The 18990-nt window shown below is 46.2% G+C and overlaps 1 long non-coding RNA gene across 1 annotated transcript; it reads right to left on the bottom strand.

Moving 5' to 3' along the window:
- Positions 1–464: 464 nt before the first annotated feature.
- On the bottom strand, positions 465–17590 carry LOC116984332. The gene is made up of 5 exons (XR_004414987.1): positions 17499–17590; positions 14937–15056; positions 6043–6047; positions 5726–5731; positions 465–475 (listed from the first exon to the last, which is right to left on the bottom strand). It is a non-coding gene; the product is annotated as an uncharacterized LOC116984332 (long non-coding RNA).
- Positions 17591–18990: the final 1400 nt, after the last annotated feature.

Below are 18990 nucleotides of genomic sequence, written 5' to 3'. Positions count from 1 at the left end.
GCACCAGATTCCACAATTTCAAACTGAAAAATGCAAAAGCTTCATACTGTGGGAGGAGGGGTACCCATCTCCCCTCCTCCCCCCCCCCCCCCCCCCCCCGGTTGCTGCACTCCCTCGCAATTTATCACTCTCACCTCTCACCCAATGTTGGCAGCCCTGCTTGTGGTCCATTCTCCCCTCCAAACCTGTCTTGTCCACTCACCTGTCCAAGGGTCTGAGTTTCCAACCCTTCGCCCACCAGTGCCCATTTGGCTTACTTTGGCTGGGAAAGCACATCTTGGACCCGTAAACGCTCACATAGGAGCACCGCAAGGCTGCGTACTCTCTCCTCTCCTCTACTCTCTCCACATCAACGACTGCACCTCCACAGACACCTCTGTCAAGCTTCTCAAGTTTGCGGACAACATAACCCTGATTGGACTGATCCAGGATGGGGAGTATCTGCCTACAGACAGGAAATGACAAGGCTGGCGGTCTGGTGCCATCGCAACAACCTAGAGCTCAATGCTCTTAAGACAGTGGAATTGATTGTAGACTTTAAGAGAGCTCCCCCTCCCCTCACCCCACACACTATCAACAACACCACAGTCACATCTGTGGGGTCTTTTAAATTCCTGGGAACCATCATCTCCAAGGACCTTAAGTGGGGGGCTACCATCGACTCCACAGTCAAAATGGCACAACAGAGGATGTACTTCCTGCTGCAGCTGAGGAAGCACAATCTTCCACAGGAAATGATGGTCCAATTCTACACGGCCATCGTAGAGTCTGTTCCCACCTTCTCCATCATGGGCTGGTTTGGCTCAGCCACCAAGCACGACACGTGGAGGCTGCAGTGAATCGTCCGATCAGCAGAGAAGGTTATTGGCTGCAACCTTCCCTCCATTCATGAACTGTACACTGCAAGGGCCAGGAAGCGAGCGGGCAAGATCATCTCTGACCCCTCTCACCCTGGCCACAAACTCTTTGAATCACTTCCCTCTGGAAGGCGACTCCGGACTGTCAAAGCTGCAACAGCCAGACATAAAAATGTTTTTTATCCACAAGTAGTTGCTCTACTCAACAGCCAAAAATCTGCAGCCCCCCTTTTATCTGGTATTTTGTTGGTTCACATGCTTGATCAATGGTGTTGTATCATGAATGTTTTATTATTATTAATGTTTAGTGTTTTCTGAGTCATTTGTAACTGTCACTGTATGTCATGTTGTTACTTGTGGGTGGAGCACCAAGGCAGATTCCTTGTATGTGAATACTTGGCCAATAAACTTACTTACTAACTTACTTAGTGTGTCATTAATTATGGCATGTGCCTTTAAATTTTAGACTGCCTGTTATTATGTGGGTGGGATTTATTACATATTCAAGGGCGTGTTTGGAGCTAGGTTTCTTGTGCAGAAGCCTAGTTTTAAGTTTAGTTTTGAACTTACATGGGGAAGGTTTACCCTTCCACCATGTGACGTTTAACCGAGACACGAGGAGTTTGACGAGTCAGAATATAAGGTCGGATGTATATTTTATTGTTTTTCTTCAACAATAAAGAAACTATTAATCAAAAGACTGTGTTATGAAGATTTATCCGTGAAGAAGCTCTGAAGGTCCAATGAAGAGCTCACATGCGTATTACGACATTCTCCTTAACCATGTAGTGTACTTAGTGGCTAGAGGGAGTAATCTCTTGAACGATATAAAAATCTGCTACTACATAAAGTCGAAGAATACCTCTGACAGGAGGTGAAGCCAGTCCCAGAGAGTGGGACAGAAAATTAGGCTAGGATCTCAAAAGAGGTTTTAGCCAGAGGACCAGTTCCAGCTGGGAACTGAAGACAATAGATCGCGGCCAGACATGGCCTAGAGGTTTATCGACGGAGACATGATTTATCTGAAGATCTAAAGACATTTTAACAAATGTGAGTAGAAATCGACTATTATTTCTTTGAATTTTGAGGCTGCAAAGCTTTAATTTTAAATGGCTCTTCTGTAAAGAAGATAAATGAATGCGAGCCACTAGCTTGGAAGATAGGCAAGAAAGTGTTTTTCCATTGTCTGGAGAAATCCAGCCAGTAAGACCTTGGATTGTTTTGAAGTCAAGATAAGACACAAATTCCTTTTGCACTAACATCATTTTTAATTTTGTGGATGTTGAGAGATGTTGTCTAAATATTCAGTTTGTTATTGCTTTGAAGAAGATGTTGACTAAACAAAACTAAAGCAGACCAAGAGGACTTTGTTTGTGTGGGGGAGGGGTGTGTGTGGGGGAGGGGTGTGTGTGGGGGAGGGGGTGTGGGGGAGGCGGTGGTGAGGGGGAGGGGGTGGGGTGGGGGAGGGGGGTGTGGGTGAGGGGGGTGGTGTGGGTGAGGGGTGTGTGGGGGAGGGGTGTGTGGGGGAGGGGGGAGGGGGGAGGGAGGAGGATGGTGTGGAGGAGGGGTTGTGAGGGAGGAGGATGTGTGGGGAGGGGGTGTGGCAGAATGGGGGAGTGGGATGTGGGGGGAAGTGGAGGAGTGGGGGGTGTGGGGAAGGGGGGGTTTGGTGAATGGGGGTGTGGGGGAGGGGGTGTGTGGCTGAGGGGTGTGGTGGAGGGGTGTGTGGGGAAGGGGGGGAGGGGTGGTGGCGAGGAATGGGGGCGTGTGACTGAGGGGGTTGTGTGGGAAAGGGGGTGTGTGTGAGGGAGGGGGTGTGTGGGGGAGGGGGTGTTGGGCAGGGGGTGTATGTGGACGGGGTTGTGTGGGGGAGGGGTTTATTTGGGAGAGGGTGTGTGGGGGAGGGTGTGTGTGCAGGAAATGGGGTGTGGGGGTGGGTGTGCGGGAGGGGTCTGGGGGAGGGAGGGTGTGGGGGAAGGGGGTGTGCGGAAGGGGGTGTGTGGGGAGGGTGTGTGTGGGGGAGGGGATTTGTTTGGGAGGGGGTGTGTGAGGGAGGGGTTGTGGGGGAAGGGGGGTGTGGGGGAGGGTGTGTGTGGGGGACATAGAAACATAGAAAATAGGTGCAGGAGTAGGCCATTTGGCCCTTCGAGCCTGCACCGCCATTCAATATGATCATGGCTGATCATCCAACTCAGTATCCTGTACCTGCCTTCTCTCCATACCCCCTGGTCCCTTTAGCCACAAGGGCCACATCTAACTCCCTATTAAATATAGCCAATGAACTGGCCTCAACTACCTTCTGTGGCGGAGAATTCCAGAGATTCATCACTCTCTGTGTGAAAAATGTTTTTCTCATCTTGGTCCTAAAAGATTTCCCCCTTATCCTTAAACTGTGACCCCTTGTTATGGACTTCCCCAGCATCGGGAACAATCTTCCTGCATCTTGCCTGTCCAACCCCTTAAGAATTTTGTAAGTTTCTATAAGATCCCCCCTCAATCTTCTAAAGTCTAGCGAGTACAAGCCGAGTCTATCCAGTCTTTCTTCGTATGAAAGTCCAGACATCCCAGGAATCAGTCTGGTGAACCTTCTCTGTACTCCCTCTAATACTCCAGGTGTGGTCTCACCAAGACCCTGTACAACTGCAGTTGAACCTCCCTGCTCCTATACTCAAATCCTGTTGCTATGAATGCTAACATACCATTCACTTTCTTCACTGCCTGCTGCACCTGCATGCCTACTTTCAATGACTGGTGTACCATGACACCCAGGTCTCGTTGCATCTCCTCTTTTCCTAATCGGCCACCATTCAGATATAAGTCTACTTTCCTGTTTTTGCCACCAAAGTGGATAACCTCACATTTATCCACATTATACTGCATCTACCATGCATTTGCCCACTCACCCAGCCTATCCAGGTCACCTTGCAGCCTCCTAGAATCCTCCTCACAGCTAACACTGCACCCCAGCTTCGTGTCATCCGCAAACTTGGAGATGTTGCATTCAATTCCCTCGTCCAAATCATTAATATATATTGTAAATAGCTGGGGTCCCAGCACTGAGCCTTGCGGTACCACACTGTCACTGCCTGCCATTCTGAAAAGGATCCGTTTATTCCTACTCTTGGTATGGGGGTCACCAATTCAATACATTCCATTTCAAGTCAGGCACAGTGCAGGGCCAATAATTCAATCCATTCCATTTCAAGTCAAGCACAGTACAGGGCCCACAATTCAATCCATTCCATTTCAAGTCAAGCACAGTGCAGGTCCAACAATTCAATCCATTCAAGTCAAGCGCAGTGCAGGGCCAACAATTCAATCCATTCCATTTTCGTCACAGTGCAGGGCCAACAATTCAATCCATTCCATTTCAAGTAAAGCACAATGCAGGGCTAACAATGCAGGTCCCTCACGGGGCAGGCACAGTTCAATTTACTCATGGGGCAGGCACAGTTCAATTCACTCACAGGGCAGGCACAGTTCAATCAGCACGGCACAGACACAGTTTAGTTCAGTTCACACATGGCGTAGAATCACAGTTCTGGACTCAACTCTCACTCACGGTCTTCCAGAGTTACTGACTCATGTCCGGCCTCCAGGGCTTTACTCTCCTTGCCCCCCCGAAAGGGGCATGACCTTCATCATGCTGACTGTGAGGCGAGAACCAATCAGCTGATCTCGTGATTTTTTAAACATTCATAACTTTTTTATTATTTCACCGATCGGAAAAAACCTTGGGGCTGTTGGAGGAGAGGAGGACGGTGAGTAAGATGGCCAAAAAAACATAGTGATATACGGTAGCGTTTTTTCTAAAATGTATTTACAACATAGACAGGAAGTGGTCAATATGAGACTTTTAGTAATAGTGTAGATATATATACATTGAATAACAATCTGATGAAGAATTAACCACCACAGGAACAACATTTTGTGACTTGGAAGAATTTTGCAGGATAAATCTCAACAGTTTGCAATTATTCTGATGTTCCTATTGCCAATTCCGGTATTTACCCCTTAGTTCGTTCAGTGAAAACACCGACTAGAAAACTTAAAGTCCTTTATTTCACCATGGTAACCATGTTTCTCTGTTCCCCCCTGGGAAGCTCTCCCAGTGGATCATGGAGAAACACATGTGCTCAAACAAAGGAATTAGCATATATATATGGTTGATATAGTGGGAGTTAACTTACAATGCGCAGTAATTCTAGACCAGCAACTACAGTATCACATGGTTATATAGTTGGGGACAATCTTTCCACCCGATTTCAATCATATACATTAAAATACATCTGAGCCAATCACAATAGCATCGATTATCACAGGTTTTACAAGAATGATGATGTCACAGTAAGGAAAGCAAAACGTAACTAAATTTAACTTCAATATGCCACGAGGTATCCCATAATCTCCAGGAGACAGAATACTTCACCCTTTAATCCGAGAGTATCCCCAGTTCTGCATATTCTCACTATCATTTCAGAAGGCAAAGAAGTGATGCATCTGTGTGATTCATGTCAATCAGGAGGCAGGGCTTATAACTGGAATTACAAGATCTTGAATGAAATAGCTGCAAAGATTTTTTAAGCCTCTATGTCTAATGAACAGAATTATTTACACCATTAACTGTTGCTACAGCAAGCAATTATGGGCCTTGCAGAGCTAAAGCTGACACTCTCGTTATCAGCAAAATTGATCATCCTATGTGTTATTTCACACCAGCATGAAACAGACCTAGAATGTGGAATGGATTTAATTCACCTGCTAGAAATGCTCAATCTGGGTTCTCGAAATCATGCTCAATTTTACATTTGTCACCAAACTTATTACTCGAGAGATGAAGGGTCCGGGTCCAGTCTTCCAGTGTAGACGAGGGCCTTGACCCAAAATTGTCAACTGTCCATTTCCTTCTCAGTTCCCCCAAAAATAACAGCTCTCTTTTGCTAATTACAGAGAAAACACTATCCAACACTTTTAAGAGTAATTATTTTATTGCAAACAAAAAAATCAAAAGAACTTGTTATTAAATCAAATCCTGAACTTTAATAAGTTGTTTAAAAATATAAGACATCAGTTTCTGGGTACAACATATATTGCAGCATATGAAATATTGGTGCAGAATTGACTTTGGAGAAGCTAATAAACTTGTTAGCAAGTTAGGATATACGTAGTCATACAGCAGCAAAACAGGAGCTTCAGTCCAACCCGTCTATGCCGACCAAAATGCCCATCTAAGCTAGTTCCATTTGTCCTTATTTGGCCCACATCACTCTACCCCTTATCCACATATCTGTCCAATGTTGTTGGGTTTTGTTTAATTACATTATTGTCCCTGCCTCAACTACCTCCTCCTCTGGCAGCTCGTTCCATATACCCACCACTCATCCAAGTTAAAAAGTTGCTCCTCTGTTTCCTATTAAATCTTTCCCCACTCACCAGCTTTCCCCAACTCCCAGCTGCCTTGCCCTTCACTCTAACTGGAACATGCATGCTTTGAACTCTCCCCATCACTTTTAAAACCATCCTACTTTCTAGAAATCCTTATCCTCCTCCAATCAACTTTAGCAAGTTCCTGTCTCATTCTATCAAAGTTGCCCCAATTCAGAATTTTAACTGGTGCCTTCTCACCCGGTCCTTATCCATAACTATTTCAAAGGCTATAGTTTTTTTGTGGTTGCTGTTCCCAAAAGGCCCTCCCACCAATTCCCTAAGAGTAGGTCAAGCATTGCCTGTCCCTTTTGTGGCCCTTTACATATTGCGTAAGGAAACTTTCTTGAAAGACATTTGATAAATTCCAACTCATCTAAGGCCGTGGTGCTTTGGCAGTTGCAGTCAATATTGGGAACTTCTATTATAGCTGCCTGACAATCTCCCAGCATATTTATTCCAAACAGGGATACCCATCAGAGGGAAATGGCCCCAGATATTTGTACATTCTCTACCTATCCCTTCCCTGGTTGTAACCCATCGACATTCTTCTCCTATCCCAAAATTCACCACCTCATTGTAACTCCCATCTATGACCTATTCAGTCTCCTAGATGACCCAGAGGTTGCCCGGGTGCTGCTGCAGTTCCATAACACGGTCTGGAAGTGGATGCAGCTGGAAGCACCTCTTACAGGTGTAGCCCTCAAGGACACTGGAAGTCTCGCTGACTTTCCACATCCTGCAGGAGAACCATATTGTTGCTTTAACTGCCATCTTCACTGCACCAGACCAGGGAAGATTAATGCAAGAAAAAAGACTGTACCTTTTCCTGCTGTAACCCTTTATGCCAAAGCCTGTTGATGCAAAGCCTCGCACTTACCCTCCACATAGCCTCACCACTCACGACTGCTCCACTAGTGTCTGCCTTCCTTTCTATACACCCATAAGGAGCTGTCACTCCAGGATGCTCGCTGCTTTCAGCTGCACAACTGAACCTGCCCTTATGTAGTTGGTGACATTGAGTCCTGCTATTAGAAACATAGACATAGAAAACTGGTAGGAGAAGGCTATTCGGCCCCGAGCCAGCACCGCCATTCATTGTGATCATGGCTGATCGTCCCCTATCAATAACCCGTGCCTGCCTTCTCCCCATATCCCTTGACTCCACTAGCCCCTAGAGTCCTATCTAACACTCTCTTAAATCCATCCAGTGATTTGGCCTCCACTGCCCTCTGTGACAGGGAATTCCATAAATTCAAAACTCTCTGGGTGAAAAAGTTTTTTCTCACCTCAGTCTTAAATGACCTCCCCTTTATTCTAAGAAAGTGGCCCCTGGTTCTGGACTCGCCCAACATTGGGAACATTTTTCCTGCCTCTAGCTTGTCCAGTACTTTTATAATTGTGTATGTTTCTATAAGATACCCCCTCATCCTTCTAAACTCCAGTGAATACAAGCCTAGTCTTTTCAATCTTTCCTCATATGACAGTCCCGCAATCCCAGGTATCAATCTCGTGAACCTACGCTGCACTGCCTCAATCACAAGGATGTCCTTCCTCAAATTAGGAGACCAAAACTGTACACAATACTCCAGATGTGGTCTCACCAAAGCCCTATACAACTGCAGAAGAACCTCTTTACTCCTATACTGAAATCCTCTTGTTATGAAGGCCAACATTCCATTAGCTTTCTTCACTGCCTGCTGTACCTGCATGCCAACTTTCAGTGACCGGTGTACTAGGACACCCAGGTCTCACTGCACCTCCCCCTTACCCAACCTAACCCCATTGAGATAATAATCTGCCCCCTTGTTTTTGCCGCCAAAGTGGGTAACCTCACATTTATCTATATTATACTGCATCTGCCACGCATCTGCCCACACCCTCAACCTGTCCAGGTCACCCTGCAACCTCCTAACATCCACTTCACAGTTTACACTGCCACCCAGCTTTGTGTCATCCGCAAACGTGCTAGTGTTGCTCCTAATTCCCTTTTCCAAATCATGAATATATAAGGTAAACAGTTGCGGCCCCAACACGGAGCCTTGCGGCACTCCACTCGCCACTGCCTGTCATTCTGTTCCTGTTTTCAGTTGCTCACTGAATAGGATTGTGATTAAATAACTAGATAAATATTATGTTATAAAAAAAGTATTCAAAATATTTCAAAACAATTACCTTTAATAAAGTTTGCACATAGTAATAAATCATATTTAATTTGTAATCATTATTTTTTTGAACGATTGGACTATAAAGATTTCATTTTACAAGAACTGATGGAAACGAATGAGTGCACTTTTTATAAAAATTACACTTGTGGCGCCATTTGGTGGCCGGGCCACTGGTTAATCAAACCCTCGTCATCGTGTGGTAAGAGGGGCGGGGGTTGGAAAGGAAGTCGAGGGAGTGCCCTGCTGCAATGACACGCAGTTACTCTGGGCTCAGCAACACTGCTATTGTTTTGAAATTAGTTTTTGTTTAATAAAGCTTGTCCTTGAGTTCACAACGAGTGGCTCACTTTATTACGCTTTATTGGTGACCTCGACATTTTCCAAACTGTGGTTTTGGATTCCACAATGAAAGCAGCTAACAGCCGGCCCGATGCAGTCGCCAGCCCTCCGGCTCAGCAGAACGCCGTTGCGGTTAAATTGCCCCACCGTGTTTTGGACGTTGCAGCCTCACGTATGGTTGGAGCAGGCCGAGGCTCTATTTCATATTCAGCACATTACTGCTGACGACACAAAATATTATTACGTGGCCGGGGCCTTGGATAATGACACGGCTGGTCATCTCGTTCATTTACTTTGCCTGCCGCCGGTATGACGGCCTGAAGATGCTCCTATTACGCACTTTCGGGCTGAGCAAGCACGAGCGGGCTGCGAGGATTCTGTATATGGGTGGTCTCGGTGATCGCAAGCCATCGGATCTGTTGGCATTGCAACCCGAGGCCATTCTCTGTGTCGGTTGTGGGTTCCATCCGAAGGCTGGTTTCCAGCTGGGTAGAGGTAGGTGGTGTTACTACCACAAACGCTGGGGTCCTGCAGCCCACCAATGCCGTCCATCCTGCTTGTATCCGGGAAATGCTGTGGACCAACAAAATACAACACCTCACACTTATCTGCATTAAACTCCATTAGCCATTCTTTAGCCCATTTTCCCAGCTGAGCAAGATCCTGCTGTAATTTATCATAACCAGCGTCACCGCCTACAATACTACCTACTTTAGTGTCATCTGAAAGCTTACTTATCAGCCTTGTACATTCTCAACTATGTACAAATGCATGCAAGTTTGCAAATGACACGTCTCCTGTGTTTGCAGAGAAAAATATCTGGGGGAAGGGATGGTTTGGATGGGAAGAAAAGGGTGAACCAAAGAATTGCAGAGAGAGCGGTCTCTGCGGGAAGGGGAAAAGAGTGGCGATGAGAAGATGTGACTGGTAGTGGGATGGCGGAATTTTCGGAGAATGGTATGCTGGATGTGGAGGGGAGATACGCAAGGACCATCTTTGCTCTATCTGGAGGGGAGGGGGAGGGGGACATGCAGTGAAGCTACCCAAGCAAAATAAAGGTGCTGAAAGAATACGAGGTGGCCTCATTCTGGTAATGGAGGAGGCCCAGGACAGAAAAGTCAGTATGGCAATGGGAATGGGACGGGGAGATAAAATGGTAAGGAACCTGGAGATCTAACTGGCCTTGGTGGACCAGATGTATGTATTTGACAAAAAGGTTGCCCAGTCTAAGTTTGGCCTTGGTGCAGAAGTAAAGGAGGCCACATCAGGAGCACAGAATGTAGTAGAGGGTAGAGGACGTGCATGTGACACCTCGTCTCACCTTGAAGGACTTTGGGATTCCTGGATGGATGTGAGGAAGTATAGGGATCAGTGTTACATTTCCTCTGGTTCCTGGAGAAAGTACCTGGAGAGGGAGGTGGTGGTTTGGGTGGGTCATCACCCGCTGCTGATCTCCCATCCACAACTCCAACCTTATGGTCTCAGTCCCAAAATCCACAGATTGGACAGGCTTGGCTAACTCATTGTTTCACACTGCTGCACTCAACTAATCTCCAAATACCTCGATTCCATCTCTCCCTAGATTCCCTCTCCGAGATCAAGCCCTCGAGTCCTGGCAACAACCTAATAAATCTTCTCTGGACTCTTAATGGCATCCCTGACCAAAATTAATAATAATAATAATAATAAATTGTATTTATGGGCGCCTTTCAAGCGTCTCAAGGACACCTTACAAAAATTTAGCAAGTAGAGGAAAAACAAGTAAGGGGAATGAAATAAATAGTAGAGACATGACTAGTACACAGATTAAAGACAGAATTCAATACAAAACACAATATGAGGCAATTCAAGCACAGATGAAAAGGGAGGGGGACGTGGGGCTAAGGATAGGCAGAGGTGAAGAGATGGGTCTTGAGGCGGGACTGGAAGATGGTGAGGGACACGGAATTGCGGATCAGTTGGGGGAGGGAGTTCCAGAGCCTGGGAGCTGCCCTGGAGAAGGCTCTGTCCCCAAAACTGCGGAGGTTGGACTTGTGGATGGAGAGGAGACCGGCTGATGTGGATCTGAGGGACCGTGAGGGTTGGTAGGGGGAGAGGAGGTCAGTGCGATATGGGGGGGCCAGATGGTGGAGGGCTTTGTAGGTGAGGACCAGGATTTTGTAGGTGATCCGGTGGGAGATGGGAAGCCAGTGAAGTTGTTTGAGGACTGGAGTGATGTGATGCCAGGATTTGGTGTGGGTGATGAGTCGGGCGGCTGCGTTCTGGACCAGTTGGAGTCGGTTGATGTAGGTGGAGCTGATGCCAAGGAGAAGTGAGTTGCAGTAGTCCAGTCGGGAGGAGATGAAGGCATGGATAAGTCTTTCAGCAGCGGGAGGTGTGAGAGAGGGTCTGAGTTTGGCGATGTTGCGGAGGTGAAAGAAGGAGGTTTTAATGACATGGCGGATGTGAGGTTCAAGGGAGAGGGTGGAATCAAAGATCACGCCAAGGTTGCGGGCCTGGGGAGATGGGGAGACAGTGGTGCCGTCGATGGTGAGAGTGGGGTTATTGATTTTGCTGAGTGTGGATTTGGAGCCTATGAGGAGGAATTCTGTTTATCGCTGTTGAGTTTGAGGAAGTTATGTTGCATCCAGGTTTTTATAGCTGACAAACAGAAGTTGATATGCGAGAGGGGGGGGGGGGGGGGGGGGGTTGTGGGGGGATTTGGTGCCGAGGTAGATCTGGGTTTCATCGGCGTAACAGTGGAAGTCCAGGTTGAAGTGGCGGAGTATCTGACCAAGGGGGAGGATGTAGATGATGAAGAGGAGGGGGCCGAGTACGGAGCCTTGGGGAACGCCTTGAGTGACTGTGGCTGTAGCAGAGGTGTGGTTATGGAGAGAGATGAAGTGGGATCTGTTGGAAAGGTCGGAACGGAGCCAGCTGAGTGCAGAACCATCAATGCCGAGGTCTTTGAGTCTGGTGAGCAGGATGTTATGATTCACTGTATCGAAGGCTGCGCTCAGGTCGAGGAGGATGAGGATGTTGAGGGAACCAGTGTTAGCAGAGGTGAGGAGGTCGTTGAGGACTTTGAGGAGAGCAGTTTCTGTGCTATGGAGGGGACGAAAGCCAGATTGGAGGGGTCCAAGTAGGTTATACGCAAAGAGGTGGGAATTAAGTTGTGACGCAATGATACGCTCCAGGGTTTTTGAAAGAAAGGGGAGGTTTGAGATTGGGCGGTAGTTAATGAGAGAGGAGGGATCAAGACCAGGTTTCTTTAAGATTGGTGTGACAGCAGCAGTTTTGAAAGCGGAGGGGACAATTCCTTGGTACAATGAGGAGTTGAAGAGATTAGTGAGGTAGGGGCAGAGAACGGTGAGGCAGGACTTCAGCAGGGGAGTGGGGAGAGGGTCGAGGGAGCAGGTAGTGGGTTTGGAAGAGCTGATGAGTTTGGACACAATGCTCTAAATGTAGGCTCACTAATGTCTTGCACAATTGCATCATAATGTCCAACTTCTACACTGATGAAGGCCAATGTAACAAAAGTTTTCTTTACCACCCTAGCTACCTGTGCTGGCTGCCACTTTCATGGAACCGTTTAGCTGTACTAGAAGTCCTCTGCTCTACATTTCCCACAGCCCCACCATTCATCCAGCCCTGGTTAGACTTCACAATGCAAACCTCCCTCACAATTACCTGCATTAAGGTCCATTAGCCATTCTTCAGCCCACTTGCCCAGCTGATCAAGATCCTGCTGTCATTTTTGATCACCACCTTCACTGTGTATAAAGCTGCTCACTTTAGTATCATCTGAAAACTTACTAATCATGCCTAGTACATTCCCATCTAATGTACAAAAGCATGGTTAGTAAATTTGCAGAGGATGCATCTCTTGTGGCTACAGGGAAAAATATCGGGAAAGGTGGTCATGCAGGTGGGAAAGGATAAGTGAACCAAAGAGTTGCAGAGGGAGCAGCCTGTGCGGAAAGGTGCGGCATGGGAAGTTGCAAAGGCTGGTGGAATAAAAAGCAAAGGACCAGGACAAGGGGAGCTTTATGCTTATTCCGTCTGTGGCCTGGGGGGAGGGGTGGGGGGGGGGGGGGGGGGGGGGGGGGGAGAGTGAGAACTGAATTGCAGGGTATATATGGAGGAAGTATAGGAACAGGTATTACATCTCTTGCAGTTGCTGGGGAAAGTACCTGAGAGGGGATGGTTTGTTTGTGTGGGAGCGAAGGAGTGTGGAGGGAGCAGTCTCCGTGGATAAGGATGGTAAGAGGTGACTGGTAGTGGTAATGTAGGTGGCTGAAATGACAGATATGGAGGCGGGTGGTATGAAAGGTAAGGAGTAGGGTAACTCTATCCTTGTTCATTTGGGGAGAGGGGGAGTGAGAGAAGAACTACAGAACACAGGAGATACAGGTGAAGGATCCATATATACATATGACAGCAGGGAGAACAATGTTTGCTAAAGAATGAGGATGTCCTCGAGTGGAAAGCCTCATCTTGAGAGCAGATGCAACAGGGATGGTGAAATTGAGCGTAGGGGATGGCATCGTTGCTAGAGGCAGGGTGGGATGATGTATAGTCGGTGGGAGTCAGTGTGTGTGTGCAGTAGTTGATGTCTGTCAATAATCTGTCCCTTGTAATGGAGACGGAGAGATCAAGAAAGGGGAGAGCGATGTCAGAGATGTTCCAAGTGAATTTGAGGACAGGGTGGAAGTTACCGGAAAAGTGAATGAAATCAGCAAGTTGTGTATGGGTGCAGGAGGCAGGCAGGCAGCCGTGATGCAGTGGAGAAAGAGTGGAGCAGTAGTGTATGTTTGGAATAAGGACTGTTTGATTATAACCAATGAAAATAAATGCATTGTTGGGGTAAAGGTGCTGCCCATGGTCACACCTTTAACTTGAAGAAAGTAAAAGGAGTCAAAATGTAAGATGTTGAGAGCGAGGACAAGTTCCACCAGATGGAGGAGCGTGTTAACAGAGGGGAACTGAATGGGTCTCTGGAGGAGGAACCCGAGGGAGGGCTCCAAGACCTTCCTAGTGGGGAATAGAATTATAAAGGGACTGAAGGTCCATGGTGAAGTTGAGGGAATGGGGGCCTAGGAATTGAAAGTTATTGATGTGTGGAAGAGTGCGAGACGTATCTCAGATGTAGGCCAGAAGGGAGGGGGCAGGGGAGAGGGGGGATTTGGGAAGGAGATAGTAAGGAGCAGTACAGGGCTGAGCAACTACAAGGTTGGAATCTGTGCAGGGGAGATTACCCAAGGCAATGACACCCATATCACCTCTTCCTCCCAGGTAGTTTCTCCTACGACCGCAGGTGGTGCTATACCCCTCACTCACATCCATCCAGGGACCTCAGGATGCCCTTCCAGTGGAGATTATATTATAATCCAGTTCCAGATTATATTATAATCTGTAAAATATAAGATTACAAAGGGTTTGGACACGCTAGAGTTAGGAACCATGTTACCGATGTTGGGGGAGTCCAGAACCAGGGGCCACACTTTAAGAATAAGGTGTAAGCCATTTAGAACGATGAGGAAACACTTTTTCACACAGAGAGTTGTGAGTGTCTGGAATTCTCTGCCTCAGAGGGAGGTGGAGGCCGGTTCTCTGGATACTTTCAAGAGAGAGCTAGATAGGGCTCTTAAAGATATGTCAGGGGATATGGGGAGAAGGCAGGAACGGGGTACTGATTGGGATGATCAGCCATGATCACATTGAATGGCGGTGCTGGCTCGAAGGGCCGAATGGCCTTCTCCTGCACCTATTGTCTATTTGATATTGTCTATTGAGGCGGGGCTCACACGCACGTCCTCCAACCCCATCCACCACACTCAGCCTCCCGATGTGGTCTCCTACCATCGTCAAGAACAAGTGTAGATCAGGCGACTGATCCACCAAATACATGCACTCAGTTGACCAAGGCCTGCCAGATGTCCTGGGTGCTAGGCTCTTTGAACCCCCTCTTCCTTGAGTGAACCTCCAATCCTAGGCCACCTCCATCAATAAGAGTGAGGCCACACTCAAAAGTGGAAGAACACCTTATATTCCACTTGGGTATTTTACAACCCAACAGCATGAACATTGAATCCTCCCATTTAGCTAAATGTGGATGCACACATTTCAGAATGAAAGGGACAACGTTTAAGATTAAGGGACGGAATACCTGCCAATGATTGAACGGTTCACTTCCAGATGAGCACAAATGTAACCCAGGTATCACTGGTTACTCTCGCGCTTGCCAGCAATGGTGGCAATTGCTGGCAAGCATCCTGATTGATATGTTCTGCAAAAAAGGATAAATGAGAAATATACCAAGTTAAAAGTTGAAGAATAACATTTTCTGATCATCACCAAAAGTACAAACTAATTACAAATCTAAATTCTTCTGAAAACAAGTCATTGAGTTTTTCCAATCAACTTACATCGTAGTGCAGGGTGTAAGTCATAGTTTGCAAAATATCTTTTGTATATTTAGCTCTAATGACATTTATCATATTGTATTATTCTAGGCATTATTTGGACTCTAATTCCATGTCTTAATGCTATATTAATTTAATTAATAATAGATAATCATATTAATTTTTTGACATTTCAGATAATGAAAGACTTTCCATTAAAAAGACGTAACTACCCCACGAGAATAGTCGCACTGCTTCACCCTTGGGATACTAAATGTAACGGCTGGCTCTGCAAACCGGTTGCCTAATCTGTGATTGGGTTTCCATACAGAGAAGGGAGGCACAGTGACACAGATGGTAGAGTTGCTGCCCCACAACGTCAGAGATCCAGGTTCGATCCTCGACTCCGCTCAGTCGACCTAAACCTACATGATCTCCCAATTACTAAACACTTTAAATCCCCCTCCCAGTCCCATACTGACCTGGGCCTCCTCCAATGTCAGAGTCAGGCCCAGCACGAATTGGAGGAACAGCACCACACCTTTCGCTTGGGCAGCGGCATGAATATTGACTTCAAATAACCCTTGGTTTCCCGCTCTCTCCATCCCACCCCCTTCCAAATTCCAATTAGATCAGACGCCGTTCCAAATGGCCATGCGTGTGGATCAGATGCAGTCTGCATCGCAACGGAGCAGCGGAGCAACGGTGGAGGGCATCGACACATCGCCTGGTCAAGCTGACCCCTGCAACTACAACCCACTGGCCATGCGTGTGGATCAGATGCAGCCTGCATCAGCAAGGAGCAGCGGAGCAATGGTGGAGGACATCGACACATCGCCTGGTCAAGCTGACCCCTGCAACTCCAACCCATTGCCGCCGCCTGGACAATGTGCCTTTATGGCCAAGTTGAGACTCGCACATTTTTAATAACTCTGAACTTGAAGGGCACAAGATGTCGCTGGAAACATGGTGACTATCGTGTAGTGCCTCAATGTGATCTACTAATCTCACACTCCTGTACTTCAGTATGATTGTGCCCCATTTACAACAAGATTGTTACTGAACTGTATACAATACATGAATTTCACTCTACCTAGATACATGAGACAATAAAGTACTATTGAATCATTAAATGTGAGAAATATGTAAAGCACACGGTATTGGGGGTTCAGTATTGATGTGGATAGAGAACTGGCTGGCAGACAGGAAGCAAAGAGTAGGAGTAAACGGGTCCTTTTCAGAATGGCAGGCAGTGACTGGTGGGGTACCGCAAAGCTCAGTGCTGCGACCCCAGCTATTTACAATATATTAATGATTTGGACGAGGGAATTGAATGCAACATCTCCAAGTTTGCGGGATGACACAAAGCTGGATGGCAGTGTTAGCTGTGAGGAGGATGCTAGGAGGATGCTAGAAGGCTGCAAGGTGACTTGGATAGGTTGGGTGAGTGGGCAAATGCATGGCAGATGCAGTATAATGTGGATAAATGTGAGGTTATCCAATTTGGTGGTAAAAACAGGAAAGTAGACTGTTATCTGAATGGTGGCCGATTAGGAAAAGGGGAGATGCAACGATACCTGGGTGTCATGGTACACCAGTCATTGAAAGTACGCATGCAGGTGCAGCAGACAGTGAAGAAAGTGAATGGTATGTTAGCATTCATAGCAAAAGGATTTGAGTATAGGAGCAAGGAGGTTCTACTGCAGTTGTACAGGGTCTTGGTGAGACCACACCTGGAGTATTATGTACAGTTTTGGTCTCCTAATCTGAGGAAAGACATTCTTGCCATAGAGGGAGTACAGAGAAGGTTCACCAGGCTGATTCCTGGGATGTCAGGACTCTCATATAAAGAAAAACTGGATAGACTCGGCTTGTACTCTCTAGAATTTAGAAGATTGAGAGGGGATCTTATAGAAACTTACAAAATTCTTAAGGGGTTGGACAGGCTAGATGCAGGAAGATTGTTTTCGATGTTGGGGAAGTCGAGAACAAGGGGTCACAGTTTAAGGATAAGGGGGAAATCTTTTAGGACCGAGATGAGAAAAACATTTTTCACACGGTGAATCTCTGGAATTCTCTGCCACAGATGTAGTTGAGGCCAGTTCATTGGCTATATTTAAGTTAGATGTGGCCCTTGTGGCTAAAGGGATCAGGGGGTATGGACTACTCCTGCATCTATTTTCTATGTTTCTATGTTTCTATAGAAAAGTGGCTTTCAAATGATGCACTTTTTGGTGACTACTTCATTTCAAGTAATATGTTCATTCAGTTCCCAATAAATAGTTGTTTCCTTATGGATATGTCAGAGCAAAACGATTTTTATTTACCTTGCACAATGCGTGGAATTGCTTCACCAGGTTCAGCATTTCCTTGATCGTCTTCAAAAGGCATTATTTTCGGCTTCCATTTTGGCACCTTTACCTTCCCTTTGATCTGACATCAAGAACAATTAAGACAATTATTTTAATGTACAAAAACCTAACAAAAAACTGTGAATTATCCATGGCTGGCATGAGGAATAAAGGGTGTTAAAAAGCTCATAAGTTGTCAGAAATAGTTTTTGACCTGAAGAATGGGAGTATTTAGAACACGGAGAACCAATAAATTGATAAAGAAATGCCAGATGGAATACAAGACAAGGTGTGCACAATGATGAGGATGAATGCACAGCCTTTTACCCAGAGATGTGGAAATCAAGAACCAGAGGACATAGAGTTAAGGTGAGAGGGGCAATATTCAAGAGGAACCAGAGGGTCAACTTTTTCCACACACAGGGTGGTATGTATATAGTAGGAGCTGCCAGAGGAGATATTTAAAACAGGTGCTATAACATAATTTAAAAAACACTTGGACGGGCACATGTGGATAGGAAAGATTTGAAGAGATATGGGCCAAATGTGAGCAAATGGGACTAGAATAAATCTCGCTTGGCATGGGTAAGGTGGGCCGAAAGGCCTGTTTTCATACTATGCCTCGAATGGTGTGAACATAAAATGGACAGTAGGAGGATAATGCTAAAGATGGCAGGTGTGGGCCTTTACAGGCAGAGACATGATAATTAAATATGGAGAATGGCAGAGAAGTTAAATAATTCCTTTAAGTTTGTCTTAAATAAATAATACAGGTATACGAGAGAACAAAAAGCCAGTGAGAAGGAGAAATGGAAGAAACGGAGTACTAATCAATAAAAGTGAAAAAGATTAGTCGGCAGATTTAACTATAAACCTTTAGGCAAGACTTGTAATGTTGAGGCTCTATAAGGCTCTATAAGGAGAGATGCAATGCTGAGGCTCTATAAGGAGAGATGTAATGCTGAGGCTCTATAAGGCTCTATAAGGAGAGATACAATGCTGAGGCGCTATAAGGTGCTGGTCAGCCCCCATTTGCAGTACTGTGAGCACATTTGGACACCATATCTAAGGAAGGATGTGCTGGCTTTGGAGAGGGGCCAGAGGAGATTTAAAGGAATGATTCAGGAATGAGTGGGTTAGCACATGGTGAGCGTTTGACGGTACTGGGCCTCTACTCGCTGGAGTTTAGAAGGTTGAGGGGGGATCACATTGAAACTTACAGAATAATGAAAGGCATAGATAGAGTGAATGTGGAAAGGATTGGTGACCCTATACCTCTATAGGGTATCAACTGACGTGTCGAACAAGACTCTAAACCGAGGTTTAATTTAGTTTAGTACAACTTAATCTTTATTAAGAGCCGGGTAACTTAAAACATGCATGCAAGCACTTGACTTCTAATAACTTCTTATTGACTTTAGTATTTCAACTTATCACTTCTTTAAATCACAGTCAGATATTGCCCCTA

Source organism: Amblyraja radiata, chromosome 20, assembly GCF_010909765.2.
Source record: "Amblyraja radiata isolate CabotCenter1 chromosome 20, sAmbRad1.1.pri, whole genome shotgun sequence".
NCBI classification, from domain to species: domain Eukaryota; kingdom Metazoa; phylum Chordata; class Chondrichthyes; order Rajiformes; family Rajidae; genus Amblyraja; species Amblyraja radiata.
The sequence above is the reverse complement of the archived record's forward strand: the minus strand, read 5'-3'. Positions and strand labels throughout refer to the sequence as shown.